Genomic DNA, 16,236 nt, shown 5'->3' on the forward strand with positions numbered 1-16,236 from the left:
GTTATCATACTGTGTTCTTGTAGATGATTTACCCAAGCTTTTCTTATAAGCTTTTCTAATACCTTGCTTACAACACTGGTCAGTGATACTGGTCAGTAGTTGAGTGGATTTTGTCTATTTCCTTTCTTGAATAAGGGGACAATATTTGCTTTTTTTCCAAATATCAGGTAGTTTACCTTGACTCAAGGATTTCTTGAAAATTAAAAATAATGGTTTACTTAACTCCTTTGCACATTCTCGTAGTACCCAACATGAAATTTCATCATGACCACTTGCTTTTCCTCTGTCTAATCTACTTAACTCCTCCTGTATTACTTTTTCTGCTATTTGTATATCTGGTAGTATGTGTGGACATGCATGTTCCACATAGTCCCTCTCAAAATTTTTTTCTTCTGTAAAAACTAATTGGAAATTCTTATTTAGTGCTTCACAAATATCTTTCTCGTGTGTATAAGTGATTCCCTCGTCCGTAATGGATTGTATTATATTTTTTACTTTGGTTTTGCTTCTGATATAGCTGTAAAACAGCTTTGGTTGATCACTACTTTTATTTATTATATCCTCCTCAAACTGTTTTTGGGCTTCCCTCCTTATTCTTGTATAATCGTTTTTTGCCTGTTTGTAATTATTATACGCCCTTTCACTATTATGTCTTCTGTATCTATTCCACAACAAATCTCTTCTTTCTTTTGATTTTTTACATTCTGTATTGAACCATTTCTGTATTTTCTTATCTGGTTCTTTGTGCTGTGAGATGTACTTCTGGACTCCAATTTCATAAAATTCACAGAATTTTTTATATACAGCATTTAAATCTTGTCCTCTAAGCTCATTTTCCAAATCAACTTCTAAGAAATACTTTAGGTCTTGACAATTTCCCTTTTTATAGTTTAGGCTCTTTGGTAACTGTCATTGCTGTTTACTATGTCATATGCTATCCTGAAGTTATAATTTAGTACTGCATGATCACTTTTGCCGAGTTGAGGGTGATATATTAAACTGTCAATATCATTTTCTTGCCTAGTAAATATTAGATCTAGCACTGAAGGTACATCAAGTCCTCTTTTTCTGGTGGTTTCCCTCACATGTTGCGTTAGGAAGAACTCTTGTACGAGATGCAGGAGCTTTTGGTCCCAACAGCTTTCTTGGCTAATTATATCTAGAGTATTCCAATTTATATTTGTATTGAAATCCCCAGTTAGTATAATTCTTTCTGATTTCTCTTCCATTTTATGTAGTAATGATCTTAAACTCTGAATTGTACTCTCTGCCAGGTCCTCATATTCATTTCTTTCCGATGTGTTTGATCTGGGTGGCATGTACAAATTGGCTACAATTACTTTCCCTTCAGATGTGTTGATCTCTACTTCAATCAGTTCTACTTGTGATGGTATATCTAGTTTTATTTCCTTGACTTTTAGATTTTTCTTAGTTAATATTATAATTCCTCCTCCTGTTTTTAAATTTCTGTCTCTTCTCCATATATTGTATTCCTCTAAGTTTAGTATGTCATTGGATATCCTTGGTGTTAATTTTGTTTCAGTTAGGCATATTATTTGTGGTTCATTTTCTCTGACATAATCATTCATCTCTAGTAATTTAGATACCATTCCATCCACATTTGAGCCAACGGCCATGCCACGTTGAGTACACCGCTTCCCGTCCGATCAGCGAAGTTAAGCAACGTTGGGTCTGGTTAGCACTTGGATGGGTGACCGCCTGGGAACACCAGATGCTGTTGGCATCCCTACGTGTCAAGTGGGGTTGGTGGAGGATTAGTGCCCCTCCCTGTAAAACAATTAACTCTAAGCCCTTGACCACCCCGTTTGGGATACATGGCGTCTGGCAATGGATGGATGAATGGAACTTTATCATCTTGTTTATATACTTGTCATGACATGGTTCTACTACCTTCCTCCTTTTTCTTCCATCCTGTTTGTGTACCACTTTTGTACCTGCAATCCTATTACTTTGTAAAAAAATTTGTTCTTTTCCTCTTCTGATCTTCCCTCATTTTTTTTTTTTGCTTCCTCCCTTTTCTCTTTCAGTAATTCTAGTTCCTCTTGTGTTAGGCATCTTTTTATCCATACATTTTTGAACTCCTCTTTTTCCATAAGATTCTTTGCATTTTTTAGTATCTCTTCCACAGTGTTTACACTCTGGAAAGTCACCTTTAGAGGTCTTGTCTTGTTTTTCTCATATTTCCCTAACCTTTTGTGTTCCTCTATGTCTTTACTACAGATTTCCTCTGATACTTCTTTCAGTAAGCTCATTACATTTGCCATCTCCTTTTTGTCTTTTGTGATCTTATTTTTTACTTCTTCCTATTCTATACCAGTGATTACTATAGATTTGTTTATATCTACTGAATCTCTGACTAACTTTGGATTGTTTTGGATTAATCTTTTCACTTCCTTTTTAATGCTTTTTTCCTCCACCCGTGTTTCTAATTCTTTCTTTACTTTCACCATTTCAGCATAGATGGTTTCCACATCATTTTTGTAGCTTTGCACAGCTTCATGCACCTGTGTTATCTTCTCCTCAATATCACTGCTGTGGTCAATAAGACTTGCCTAATTGTCTCTGTCATTTTTGAACTCTTCCATAACACTCTCGTGATTGACTACTGTACTTGCCATTTCACTCATTTTCTTCCTAAGCGTACTCAATTCCACTGTTAGTTCACTGATGGTTGTGTCTTTCTTATTGGCCTCCCTTCCTAGTTTTTCTATTTCTTCCTTTTGCAAGTGCATCTGCTTCTTTATTTCATCAATTTCATTTTTGAAAGCCATTTCTAGTTTCTTTACACGTTCAACCAGTCTATTGTGAGTCTCCACTTCAACCAGTTCTTGGTAGAAATCATCATTTTGCTTTTTACCTTTATCCCTTTTCTTTTCCAAATTTGCTTTACTAAAGTATGTATCCATTTTGCAATACTAAAAGTGCAGAGTATGTACTCACAATCCCCGTGTTGTTGTAGTCTAAACAAACCTCAGATGACTCAGCGTATTCTTTCGTCTTGGTTCTCTTTCCTGTTTGAACAAGTCTTGTTTAAACTTATTATTTTTTTCCTTTTAATAATGAAAAATCATTTAGTCTAACCTGGTACAGAGCTTGACTCATACAAAGATACTAATTTAGGTAATGCCACTGGCCGTGTTGGTTCGGTACGGAGCGCCGATGTCGCACGTCCGCCTTGATTGAATCTTTCTGTGTGTGTGTGTGGGGGGGGGGTAACATAAGGCGTCACGAGGTGCTCTATGGCATATTGTGCTGTGTGTGACATACCTGCTGAGAAGGAGTGCGAACGTCACTTCCTCTGACCCCTAGGTTTGACTCTAACTTAACCTCTAGACTACATATGTATGCTACTAGCTATGATGTATGGTAATAAGATATTTTAGAGTCCTGACATAATTATGATGATACACCATAGCCCATAAGTCGCCCTACCTATAATTTCTTCACATTTACTTGACATTAAACTAGCAACTCCTAATACTAAGTTCTGAGCTGTAGAAAATCTGAATGCTAAATTATGGTACCAGTCACGAAGAAGTGCTATGAACAGTATGTAGAGTTGAAGTGTTATCTTATATGGCAACTAACCTACTGGGAATAAGTTACCAAGGGACTAAAATCTACGTCTCTTAATGTGAATGAGCTACCGTAAGTCAGTATATAACAGCATATCCCTGTTAACAGCAAAATTCTCTACTCTGCAGCTGCAACTTTGTTTTATAACTTCTGAATCTGTGTAACTGATGAATGTTCATCCCTTCAGGTCAAAAATGTGTAAAGTATTGTTTTTATTGTTACCTCATGCTTTTGTTCAGATTTGGACATTCTTCGATCTGGTGAATTGAAGTGAAGAGAGGCGTAAGAATGAGATGGAGGGTCAGAAAAGTGTGTTTGAGTGGGAGGAGCCGAGAAATGTGGTGGCGAGGAAGTAAAGCACGGGTGTGTAATGTAGGGTAGGGTAGTATTCGTAGTTGTAATAGTACTGTCGCTGTAGTAGTAGTAGTAGTTGTTGTTGTTGTTGTTGCTGTTGTTGCTGTTGGAGCAGCAGCAGCACTAACAGTAGTACCTGTAGTGGTAGTTGTATTAGTAACGGTAGTAGCAGTAGTAGTAGTAGTAGTAGTAGTAGTAGTAATAGTAGCAGTAGTAGTAGTAGTAGTAGCAGTAGTTGTAGTAGCAGTAGTAATTAGAGTAGTAGCAGTAATAGTTGCAACCCAAAGGTCATCTGTGCATGAACCCAGAGGATTCCAGGCTAAAGATGCCTTTTTCCTGTAGTCCACCATCTTCCTTTCCGGTAAGACGGAGAGATGGGGAGCGTCTGTATAACCAGGCAGCTCCGCCTCCCAATTATATTGGTGCTACCTCTACAGTAGAAGGGGCTTCCTTTCAGCACCGAAAGCTAGGCAAATATTTCATGTACAGAGATTAATCTCTTTACTGCAACAGTACTTTTGATATTATTACTCCTCTTTCCAGTCAATGCTGACTCAGCAAAGGAGTGAGTGTTCGAAACCCCTCACCAATGAAGTACTTCCAAAAGGTGAATACAATCGTCTGGAAGTAGCAAAGTTTCAATACTAGAGGCAACAATGAATGAAGTGTTTTTAGTCTTGAACCTTCACAGTTTTCCTACTGCCTTCTCCGGGCGAACTTGTTCAGCTTACGAGGGATCTCAAATAGTAATGGAATTCAATTAAGCTACATTTAACAATTCCATGACAGTGACCTGAAAGAAGTAAACAGGACATCTTCGATGGAAAGGCTTAAAAATTTTTAGATCGTATTGATAGAATAGAAGCACTTCACTAGCTATGAAACACGGAGCGGTGAGCAAAAACACTTGAATCGAGTCGAGTCTACAGAGGAGAGAGACTGGTAGAGTACAACAGTGGTACCTTCGGGATGTTACTGCTGTGGTGGTACAGTTCTTTCTCTTCAGATTGGCCTAGGGTTCGTTCGTTTGTATTTCATTTGTGTAGCAGGAAGATAATGCTATGGTACAACATTTTTCCCATAGCACCTCTTCGTGACTAACATCATAGTTTAATGCTAATATGTTGTTACTACTGAACATTCAAGAGGAAGGGATGTCAATTTTAAGCCAAGTTACAGTGAAAAGAGTACAGCATATCCACCTCGCTACCTTGAGACCTCAAGTTTGATTCACGGGCCGGTCATACCAGTTGGACAAAATTTATTTCCTCCCTTGTGCCTGTACCTCCAGCATTGTAACTGGAGACCTGGATGTAAACCTGATGGTATGGGTCTTACTCTAGGGGAAAACTAAAATGTAGCAAAATGTGACTGGCTACCTTAATGACAAAGTACACTTTGTGAGCACATGATGAGCGAGCCAGTGCCATATTATCTCAATTTCCCTCTGATATGAAATTATGGGCAGAATCTCCTACATTTCATTGCTTGAGTTTGCTCCCCAAAACACAGTGTTACAACGGAAAATCTGTTCAAATTTGACTTCTTAACCCCTTAAGTCCTAATCGGATCAATTGATGCGATTTGAGTTTTATGCCAAAATGCCTAATCCCGTCAATTGAACGTGACCTGTAAAAAACTGCGGAGAGCTTGCTCCACCCCGATTATGACGTACATGGCTTCAGGCCAATGAGAACTCGTCCCTGATGTGGTGTGAGGGGGGATCGAACCAACCTGGCCGGTGGGGGGGACACTCCCCTCTCGGCCGTTTCCATGTGTGATGCCCGATCCCTTTTATTGGGTGTTGTTGTTTGAGGCTGACTTACAACGAGCACCACAAGTGTATTCCCTAGGGTTCGTTCGACCCTTATCCTGATATTGTTAGACTAACTGTGAAATCGGTTGGGATCCGAGATTATTCAAAATTAATTTAATTCTCTCTATCAAATATCACACACAAGGAAAATTGGCCGTTCTGAATAATTACTAATAGAAAAGAAATTTGGTAGCTTGATCGTGAGTAGCGTAACAATAAGAGAATTTTTAAGGTAGCGTAACAATAACAACTTTGGGTAGCGTGACAATGCAATAACAGAACTTTATACTCCCAAAACCGATTCAGCACAGGGGTCGAAAACAATTCCCACCAAGGAACGAGGGTTATGAGAAGAAGTTATACAGGATTTGAGAGATATAAGAGAGGAATGACAGTGAAACTCAATAAACTTTTCAAAATGCTGAATTTACTAATATCTCTCTTTTCTTTAAATCACATTACATTATACTATTCAATTTACTAATAAATGACAACTTAAATTGATTTTTCTCTAAGAAATGAAACTACTTTTTGGCAGAACTCTAGAGTTTTCAATCAATTAACATTTTATTTATTCACAGTACACAGAGTTTTCTCCATAACGAATTTTATACAGCCACATATACCTCAGTTAGCCAACAAATGTTATTACTCTTTACATCTCACTCCTCCCCAACATCAGTGAAACTTAACATCCTGGACGAGTTGGTAACCCTTTTGAAAGATGGTAGGCCTACTTCTGACCAAACGTTTTACCACCTACATTACACTTGAAATCCTTCACTCCTGAATGAATTATCAGGTGCTGAGTGAGATTACGCTTCCTACCAAACAGTTCGCCCCATTCAGTACACTCGTGGGCATATAGGGCTTTCTCCAAGCACATCAGGCGAGGGAGTTTGCCCTGGGGACTTAGGGTGCTCTCCGAGCTCACCTGGCACGGGAGAGCTCTAGGCCGTGCCCAGAAGAAACGTTACACCCGACTCCATCGATACACTATATACCAAAAGACAAATCACAACTATTCTCCTTTCACAAGATAAATTCACTAAACAAGTACATAATCAAAAGAACTAATCACTGTGTTTTGTGTTAATGGTGAGTGCACAATGTAAATCCTAACAAACTTTGCTAGGGCAGTTACAATATGGCGGTTAGAGGGAGTTTTTGAGGTGGCGTTTTCACAGCATCTGTACGTGGCACAGAGACAAAACTGAGAGTCAGTCTCACTAAACTTAGGTCACAACGGCACACATAATATCACTGAACTTTCACAACTCCAGTATGAACAAGGGGGAAGGGAAGAAAACAGAGTAATGAAACTCACCTGTACGTGGCACGGAGACAAAACTGAGAGTGAGCCAGGAGCTGGCTAACACCCCCTCTGCTACTCTTTGCGGGAAACTAAGCGACTTGGATGACATATAGGGGTACTTTTGCTTTACCCCATATGAGGGTCACAATTCTAAACTTCTGATTCTGAACGGATGCAGATATTAATTTTCTTTACTCTCAATCTGACAGGGAAAATTTAGTTATTCTAATTTTCCCACACAAAGAGTCGTAAGTTGAATCAACAGCGGTCGCTAGAATCCTCTCGGCGGAGGAATACATTACCCAACTATTACGTCATGTCCTCAGGTACTAGCTAACTAAAATTTTTTACGGCTTTCCCCCCTCTATACGATATTATTTCTTCTATAAGCATGTTAATCGACGACATTATGACTTTACTATGATTGCATCAGATCTGATTTAATAGAAAATGAGTACAGACGATACGCCACTCAAATACCCCACGTATGCCTCCAGCAAAGCTTCACCTACAACATGTACAAATATTCTTAAGGACTAGCACAACATAAATGAGATTTATGATCTTACAGCTACAGAAATAATAATAATAAAAAGAACATGTACTGACTACTAGGTACAAGCATGTTTCTATACCTTAAGCCTACAATAGATTAGGGTAAACACTTACAAATGTATAGCTTACGTACTAAAGCCTTAACTTACATGACTTTCTCATGTTTTGTTTTGTGGCATTACACGGCTCTCCCCCTCTGGAAGCTAAATTTTCCCCTGTCCACTCCATAACACACAGCAGATTACTAACCAAGGGAGGTGTGCCAATGAGACAGATGTTACTAGTCAAGCGCCATCACCTTTTACTCTGAATAGACTTTAATTTCTTCATAACACTCTCAACATGGCAACTCTTTCATCCTCTCATAAGTGGCGCTCTTTTGGCCCGCACGTAACACCAACCACATACCCCTGGGGGTTGTTTCACCTGTCACATCTCTCTCTTTCCCCATTTTTCTTACTTGCGCCCCAGCCAACGTCCTGTCTGGGTCAAGGTTATCCACCCACCTGGGTTATGATTGGCACTCTCAATAGCAAGATAGTCCCGGGGGCGCTTCCACATTACTCTCTCAAACACACGTTCGTTTATTCCTCACATTCATTCAACCCTCCACCCGGCATACTGACTAGCGCTTGCTACGTCCTGAAGTGACCCCTCTTCACCACGAACCGTGCTGACTGTAAGTTGAGGGATGAACTAGCTTTCCCCCTCGAATTAAAGCACTTGTCCCCACTTCAGCACTAGGTCTACTCTCTCTTTGACCTAACTCTGAGTTTGATATTTTTTCTTTCATATAACACCTCTGGCGGTTGATCTCATATGGTCTGGTTTCGCACACCAACCTTTGCTGTCTCGGAACACAACTTTCCACCACAATTCATCATTATCGTTCTTCAATCAACCTCCGGGGAGGCCTCCAAGTTCGAAGAGGTAGGTTCTCATCCTTGGGACACAGGGTAAACTCCTCCTCAAGAGGACCCAATAACCACTCCTCACTACCACTGTACGGCTTCACTTTGTCCGCTGCCTTTTGCACTTTGTTTCCAGTGTACACATTTTCTAACACATATCCTTCCCCGTCCAATAATACTTGCACTACTCGGTAAGGCCCACCCCATTTCACGTTCAACTTTCGACATGTCCCTGGGACAGGGGTCTCCCATTTTATCCTCACCAGACTGCGAACTCCTACCGACTGATTCTTATGCCAGCGGTTCGCCACACTTCTATACTTTCTGGTCATTTTCTCATGGGTCTGTTTAATTAGCTCGTGAGCAACAGCCAACTCGTCCTCTTCACCATCAACACAGGGCAAGGAAGCACTAACAATTCTAGGCGGGTAGTGAGAAAAAATGCGAAATAGGGTTGGTGTCCCGTAGAGGAGTGCCAGGCCCGATTCATCACGACCTGGGTTGGTTGCAGGAGTTCAGGCCAGCGGAGAGGATGCCCATTACTCAAACAGGCCAGCACACTCTTGAAGGTGCGGTGCATTCTTTCAACCATCCCATTACCCTGAGGATGATATGGCGTGATATACCAGATCGTAACATTCCGCCTCCTGCAGAACTCCTGGAACTCCCGACTGCAGAACTCTCCCCCATTGTCCACCATAACCCCTTGTGGAGTGCCATAGTCTGCCATAAACTGCCCTAGGTTGTGTACTATCGTGTGTGTATGTTTTGTTTTAAGAGGATAGAATTTAACATACCTAGAGTAGTGATCAATCAGTGTCATCACATAGCGATAGCCCTGTACTCCAACAGTCATATCTGTCAAATCTATACTGATTCTTTCAAGTGGTTTATCCACAGGTGGAAACTCTTTATACTGCTGTTGTAGTCCAGCTTCGCCTTTGAATCGCTGACAGGTTACACACTCTTTTACATACTGACAAATATCTACTTTCAAATTAGGCCAGTAGAAGAGTTCCTCTGACTTTTGGATCGTCTTCTTCTGGCCCAAATGTCCAGATGTCTCATGAGCTAACTTCATTGCTTGACCAATCATGGTCTGTGGAACTACTAATAATATTGGATAGTGCCATCTGACTTAACCCTGGTGTAATATAACAATTCATTCTGAAGTGCAAATTGACTTAGAGCAGCTTTAGGTAGTCTTCTGGCTGGAAACCTTTCACCTCGCAAATATTGGATAAGTTCTTCCCACGTTAGATCTTTTTTCTGCTTATCTCGCATCTGTTCCCTTGTCAGTCCCAACCATCAGACTCGGGTGAATGTACTATGACTCGAACGGGTCTAGATAACTGATCTGCTACATAATTATACTTGCCTTTGACATATTGAATGTTGTAATTAAACTCTCGCATTTCAAGTATCCATCTATTCATACGGGGTGATTTAGTTTTTCTCTTAAATACACTGGTTAGCGGTTGGTGGTCTGTAACAATCGTAAAAATGTTCCCCCACAAATAATGTGAAAAATGGCGACACGTTAACACTACCGCAAGAGCTTCTTTGTCTGTCACTGAGTACCGGGTCTCACACGGTCCCAATTTCTTTGAAAAGTACCCGATCGGTCTATCTGTCCCATTTGGTTGGATCTGACTCAGAACGCCTCCAACATGTGTGTTACTAGCATCAGTGGTGATGATAAACGGTCATTCTACACTCGCTCTGACCAGGATAGGTGTATTAATAAGGCCTGATTTCAGATGTTCGAATGCCTCCTGGCACTGATCTGTCCATTCAAAATTCACTGTTGATTTGGTTAGATTGGTTAGGGGTGTGGCAACTTTAACAAATGATGGAACGTGTTTCTTGTAGAAACCACACATACCCAAAAATCGGCGCACGTCTTTTACATTGGTCGGCCGCTTCATTTTGGAGACTGCCTCAATATTTTTAGGATCTGGCTTACTACCCTCGGCGGAGATCTTATGTCCAAGGAAAGTGACTTCTTTCATCCCGAATGTGCATTTACTCAAATTCAACTTCACACCATTACGGGTGAGCAATGCAAACAACTGACTCAGCCGGTCGAGTAGGGTCGGAAAATCATGGGCCCACAAAATGATGTCATCTAGGTAGTTTTTGATTCACCCTTGTCGCAGTAATGGTGCTAAGATGGCCTGCATACATGAAAAAGTAGCTGGCGAGCAATTTAGCCCAAACGGGAGCCTTCTGAATCTATACAAAGTTACTCCATCATTGAAGGTCGTGAGGTCTCTACTTTCTTCATCAAGCATGATTTGGAAATACGCCTCCCTCATGTCAAGAGTTACATAGTACTTATATCCTGCAGCTTGTTTTACCAATTCTTCGAGTCTGGGTAGTGGGTATATGTCCGTGGCAAGGTGAGTGTTTACGTGCCGATAGTCCAGACACATACGTTTACTTCCATCTGGTTTGTTAACAAGTACTATAGGAGAGAGCCAGGCCGCGGTCGACCTCTCAAGGATCTCCCTATCTTCCATGTCCTGTAACATATCGGCGATGATTTGCTTCGCCTGTTCTGGATAACGATAGGTCGGCCCGCGACTCGGTTGAGGATCGGCTACCTTAATGTGTGCGGGAGGACCAGTAATAGTACCCAACTCTCTCTTATCTAGAATGAATAAAGGATCATGATGGAGGATTACCTTGGCTAACTCGTCCCTTTGTTTCTGCGTGAGATGGCTCCACGATTGCTCGTTGATCAGCTTGTTCAGCCTTTGTACGTGCGTACCACTCTCATCTACTTCGTCATTATTGGGTAGCAAATCATTATGGATCCGAGTTACACTTTGGATTGTACCTGGTGACTGGTCTGGCATTCTTTCGTATGAACCCAATATTGTACCTCTCTTGAATGTCTTACCTACCTTAGATACATTATGAAGGGGCAGATGTATTTGTCCCTCTGAGTTCACTTTCACTAAGTATCGATGACTGTTTTGGCTGAACCTAGCTTGTGGGTGTATGATTAGTGTTGTTTCAGGTACTTCGGCGACAGGTACGGCTACAAATTTGGTCTGATAAGGACTAAATTTTTCTGCTTGCAATAGATTTATCTGTGTCAAGTCACTCTGCGTAGTTATCAATGCGATTGGAGCAGTCCTGACTCTCTGAACTTTGTTGCATTGTCTCAGGATGTGATTGACTATGTAGGGGGCTCCACCCCACATCAACGCCCTTTGTGCTCCATTCCAGATTAGTGATGCCTGTCCAATTATGTCGCACCCCAAAAGCATTTCAGTCCGAAGATATGAATTTGGTACCATTGGGCACCATTAACTATGTACTTTATCATCACCTATGCCGATGTTGACCTTGATCATGCCCAGGATTCTCAACGGGGCACCCATGACACCTTGCAAGTTAGGAGGGTTTCGCCGTGTATTTATTTCCCCGCCAAGTCTGCGAGAGGCCTTTTCCGTGATCAGCGTATGACCACTCCTAGTGTCTACTACTGCTTCAAAGAGTCTACCATTGACGTTCACACTTATGGTAGGCGAAGTTAAGCCTCCGGTTAGTCATATATGTGTATTCGTATTCTGGGTTCGTTGTGCATTTGTGACTGGCTCATTCTGTCCAGCAGTCGGAGTCGGGTAGCCCGCATGTTCACAGCCGACTGAGCCCGTCCCGCTCGTCCAGGACAACCTTTATTTCCATGTTTACACCCGGGTCGTCTGCAGTCGAAACAATGACCCGGAGGTGGTTTTCGCCAGCACTCTCTCAAATCTTGTGAGGAAGCTAAGCAATGAGGAGAGTACTTCCGTCTGGTTACTGGTTTAGTTTGAACTGCTGTTTTATTTACTTTAGTTAGATCAGCCTTCAATTCTCTTATTTGGTCTCCTAACTCTTTCATCATGTCATTCACGGCTACTGCAGCGTTATTTGTCTTTACCGTCACAGGGGGTTGGGAAACGGACTGAGAAACATTGAGAGACCCTTGCAAACCATTATCTGATGTCGTATTAACTCTCCCAGCATATCTCTCTTCTAACAATTGTCTCTCATGCTCTAGTCTGTCTATGAATTTCCTCAGAGGGTATGAGTCGTCTAGGAAGCCCTCCAGCTTCTCACGGGACTCTGTTGGCAACCCATACCTTAGGTTACGCTTCAACCTTCGATCTCGACATGGGAATTTCTCGTGAGGGAATCTCGATTCCACTACCGCATATTGACTGATGTAACGGTGTACGAACGATTGTGGGGGCTCTTCCCAACTATATGTCATACCATCCAGCTCTTGCCAGGCTCGGTCTATCGTCACTTCAACGGCAAACTCATCTCTAAGGTACTGTTTGAGTTCTGGCCAGGTGAGTACATGATGTCCCCTCTGATAATTATGTATGAACACGGCCAGTTCCTGTCCCATTCGTCCCTTAGCTACCTGTATTCGGATCTCGTCGCTCTCATCTACCTGCTCTACTAACTCGAAAAACATGTCCAGTCGTGCGGTAACCTCTAATCCTTGTAACGTGGTTAACTCCAATATAGGTACGTCTCACAGCTTGGTAAGAGATTTCCTAGGGACCATTGTCCGTGAGTTAGGGGTTGAGTGGATTGGACCTGGGTTAGTACTGGGGCTATTAAAAAGAATTGGAGGGGGGACCAAGTCATTCATGGTGTTACTATCTTGCATCTGGGCTTCAATATCACGAATTTCTCTGGCAAGCCTTTCCATGGTTTCTACTACTGATTGCTTTGCTTCAGGTCTGGATAAAAATAACTGCCCTGGTCTAGACATTTTTAACATTCAATAACTTTACTCTTTCACACCTCTACTCATTCTTCTACTGATACTCTTCAATTACCCTCATGAGTTTCGCGTCCACCCACTCCCTAGCTTCATCGTTCCAATGGACCCCGTCAACCAGAATTTGCTCAAAGAATTTAGTGTTGAATTGGAGAATTTTATGTTTCCTCAGAAACTGTTTAATCCTTCTATTAACTGCTACTTGAATGCTCTTATATCTGGCTGATGTTGTGGGAGCTGTTTCCTCAGTATATTTCCGGGGTTCTATCTGACACACGCATATAGCTGCCTTACACTTCCTTTCCAACTCTTCCACTACTTCTCTGATATCCGAAAACACTTTTGCAGGGGTGCATTCCCCGTCAATGTCATTGCTCCCTAGCCATAAAAGGACTAGGTCGTATTCCCACTCTAAGACATCATTCAGCCGTTGATCATGAAAAAAATTCCTAGCTCTGGCCCCTGGCCCTTTGAAAATCCGCAGCTCAACATCCCTCACCACCAACCGTCTCGGGATCTGGCTGTGTCCCACCAAAGCAACCTTTAACATTTTGTCTCTTTCTCTCGGCTTCTCCTCACAAGCCTGTAACCTTGGGGTAATGACTGGGAATTTATCCCACCTCTGCCACCATTATGTGATGCCCGATCCCTTTAATTGGATGTTGTTGTTTGAGGCTGACTTACAATGAGCACCACAAGTGTATCCGTAGGGTTCGTTCGACCCTTATCCTGATATTGTTGGACTAACTGTGGAATCGGTTGGGATGCAAGATTGTTCAAAATTAATTTAATTCTCTCTATCAAATATCACACACAAGGAAAATTGGCCGGTCTGAATAATTACTAATGGGAAAGAAATTTGGTAGCTTGATCGTGAGTAGTGTAACAATAAGAGAATTTTTTAGGTAGCGTAACAATAACAACTTTGGGTAGCGTGACAATGCAATAACAGAACTTTATACTCCCAAAACCGATTCAGCACAGGGGTCGAAAACAATTCCCACCAAGGAACGAGGGTTATGAGAAGAAGTTATACAGGATTTGAGAGATATAAGAGAGGAATGACAGTGAAACTCAATAAACTTTTCAAAATGCTGAATTTACTAATATCTCTCTTTTCTTCAAATCACATTACATTATACTATTCAATTTACTAATAAATGACAACTTAAATTGATTTTTCTCTAAGAAATGAAACTTTACTTTTTGGTAGAACTCTAGATTTTTCAATCATTTAACATTTTATTTATTCACAGTACACAGAATTTTCTCCACAACGAATTTTATACAGGCACATATACCTCAGTTAGCCAACAAATGTTATTACTCTTTACATCTCACTCCTCCCCAACATCAGTGAAACTTAACATCCTGAACGAGTTGGTAACCCTTTTGAAAGACGGTACTTCTGACCAAACATTTTACCACCTACATTACACTTGAAATCCTTCACTCCTGAATGAATTATCAGGTGCTGAGTGAGATTACGCTTCCTACCAAACAGTTCGCCCCATTCAGTACACTCGTGGGCATATAGGGCTTTCTCCGAGCACATCAGGCGAGGGAGTTTGCCTTGGGGTCTTAGGGTGCTCTCCGAGCTCACCTGGCACGGGAGAGCTCTAGGCCGTGCCCAGAAGAAATGTTACACCCGACTCCATTGATACACTATATACCAAAAGACAAATCACGACTATTCTCCTTTTACAAAATAAATTCACTAAACAATTACATAATTAACCCCTACACCACAGGCTTGTTTACCAATGACTTGCGTGTGCCGCGGGGTTATTTGGGCTCCGACAGACTCTCAAAAAATATTTGCCAAAAATCAGTTATTAGTCCTAGAATAATAAAATTATATATGCTTATGGCACATACCTTCAGCTTTCTCCTGGAATGATTGTTGAGCCTTCGTCGGTTACCGTAGGACTTGTGGAGACCTCTGAAGTAGGGTAACGAAGTCTCCACTTTACACTTCCCGACAACCCGTAATATGATTACCACAGCCAGATACAAACACTATAAACACTATTCTACAATTTTCAAGTAGTTTGGGATCCATACTAAAAAAAAAAAAAACACTGTGAAAGCAATGAAAATTACGAGCGCGTCTGATCGTCGCACTGTCACTAGTTTGCTCTTGGTACTCTGTCATTTATTATTCATAAAACCCCTCACACTTTATATTTCTATTACTATATAACACTTATATATATCTACAGTCTTTATCCATAAGTTTCCTTCAGTAGTATTAGTTTATTGTCACTGTAGGGATTCAATTTCTTTCAGTAAAATACATAGCATTCACTTTCTCGTCCTGTATACTGGCATTGAGAGTGAATGTCACTTTCATCTTCACTCTCATAACTCATAGCATTCAGACATGCTAGAGTGAAACTTTCACTTTCATTACTCCTAGGGTATATACTCGTATTCTTATAATACTATTCATTTACATTTCTATTTACGTTCTCTATTTTATTTACGTTATTTACATTTCTATTTTATTTACACTGTGTTGTGCACTGTCACTTGAAATAACTTATACAACTATTTTCCATTGTTCACATATATTTACATTCATTACTTTCACTTGCAGTTTACACACTATTTACACATTATTTACAATTCCACTTGCACAGATCGTAGTCACTCTTTTATCCATTGTCAGCCCTTTACCTCTTTCCACACGAGGTTTAGTAGGGGGTAAAGGTCACAGGGCCATTTGCATGGGGGTGAAAAAAGACCTTGAAGTCAGCAAGAAGAAACATACGTACCCTCGCTTCGGAAGATGAGAGTAAACTGATAACGGAGGGCCAGCGTGGAGGCCTGCTTTAGGGGTTATTCAGAGTTACCAATATTACTTCTTGAAACAGCTAAGTCTAGCACTGATATGATT

General features: G+C 41.1%; 1 non-coding gene across 1 annotated transcript; it reads left to right on the forward strand.

The window, feature by feature from the left end:
* Positions 1-1,625: 1,625 nt before the first annotated feature.
* Positions 1,626-1,744, forward strand: LOC145401144 (5S ribosomal RNA). Its single transcript, XR_013897556.1, has one exon. It is a non-coding gene; the product is annotated as a 5S ribosomal RNA (ribosomal RNA).
* Positions 1,745-16,236: the final 14,492 nt, after the last annotated feature.

This window comes from Coenobita brevimanus, chromosome 54, assembly GCF_032717465.1.
Source record: "Coenobita brevimanus isolate Jiangsu-jjx chromosome 54, ASM3271746v2, whole genome shotgun sequence".
Taxonomy (NCBI): Eukaryota; Metazoa; Arthropoda; class Malacostraca; order Decapoda; family Coenobitidae; genus Coenobita; species Coenobita brevimanus.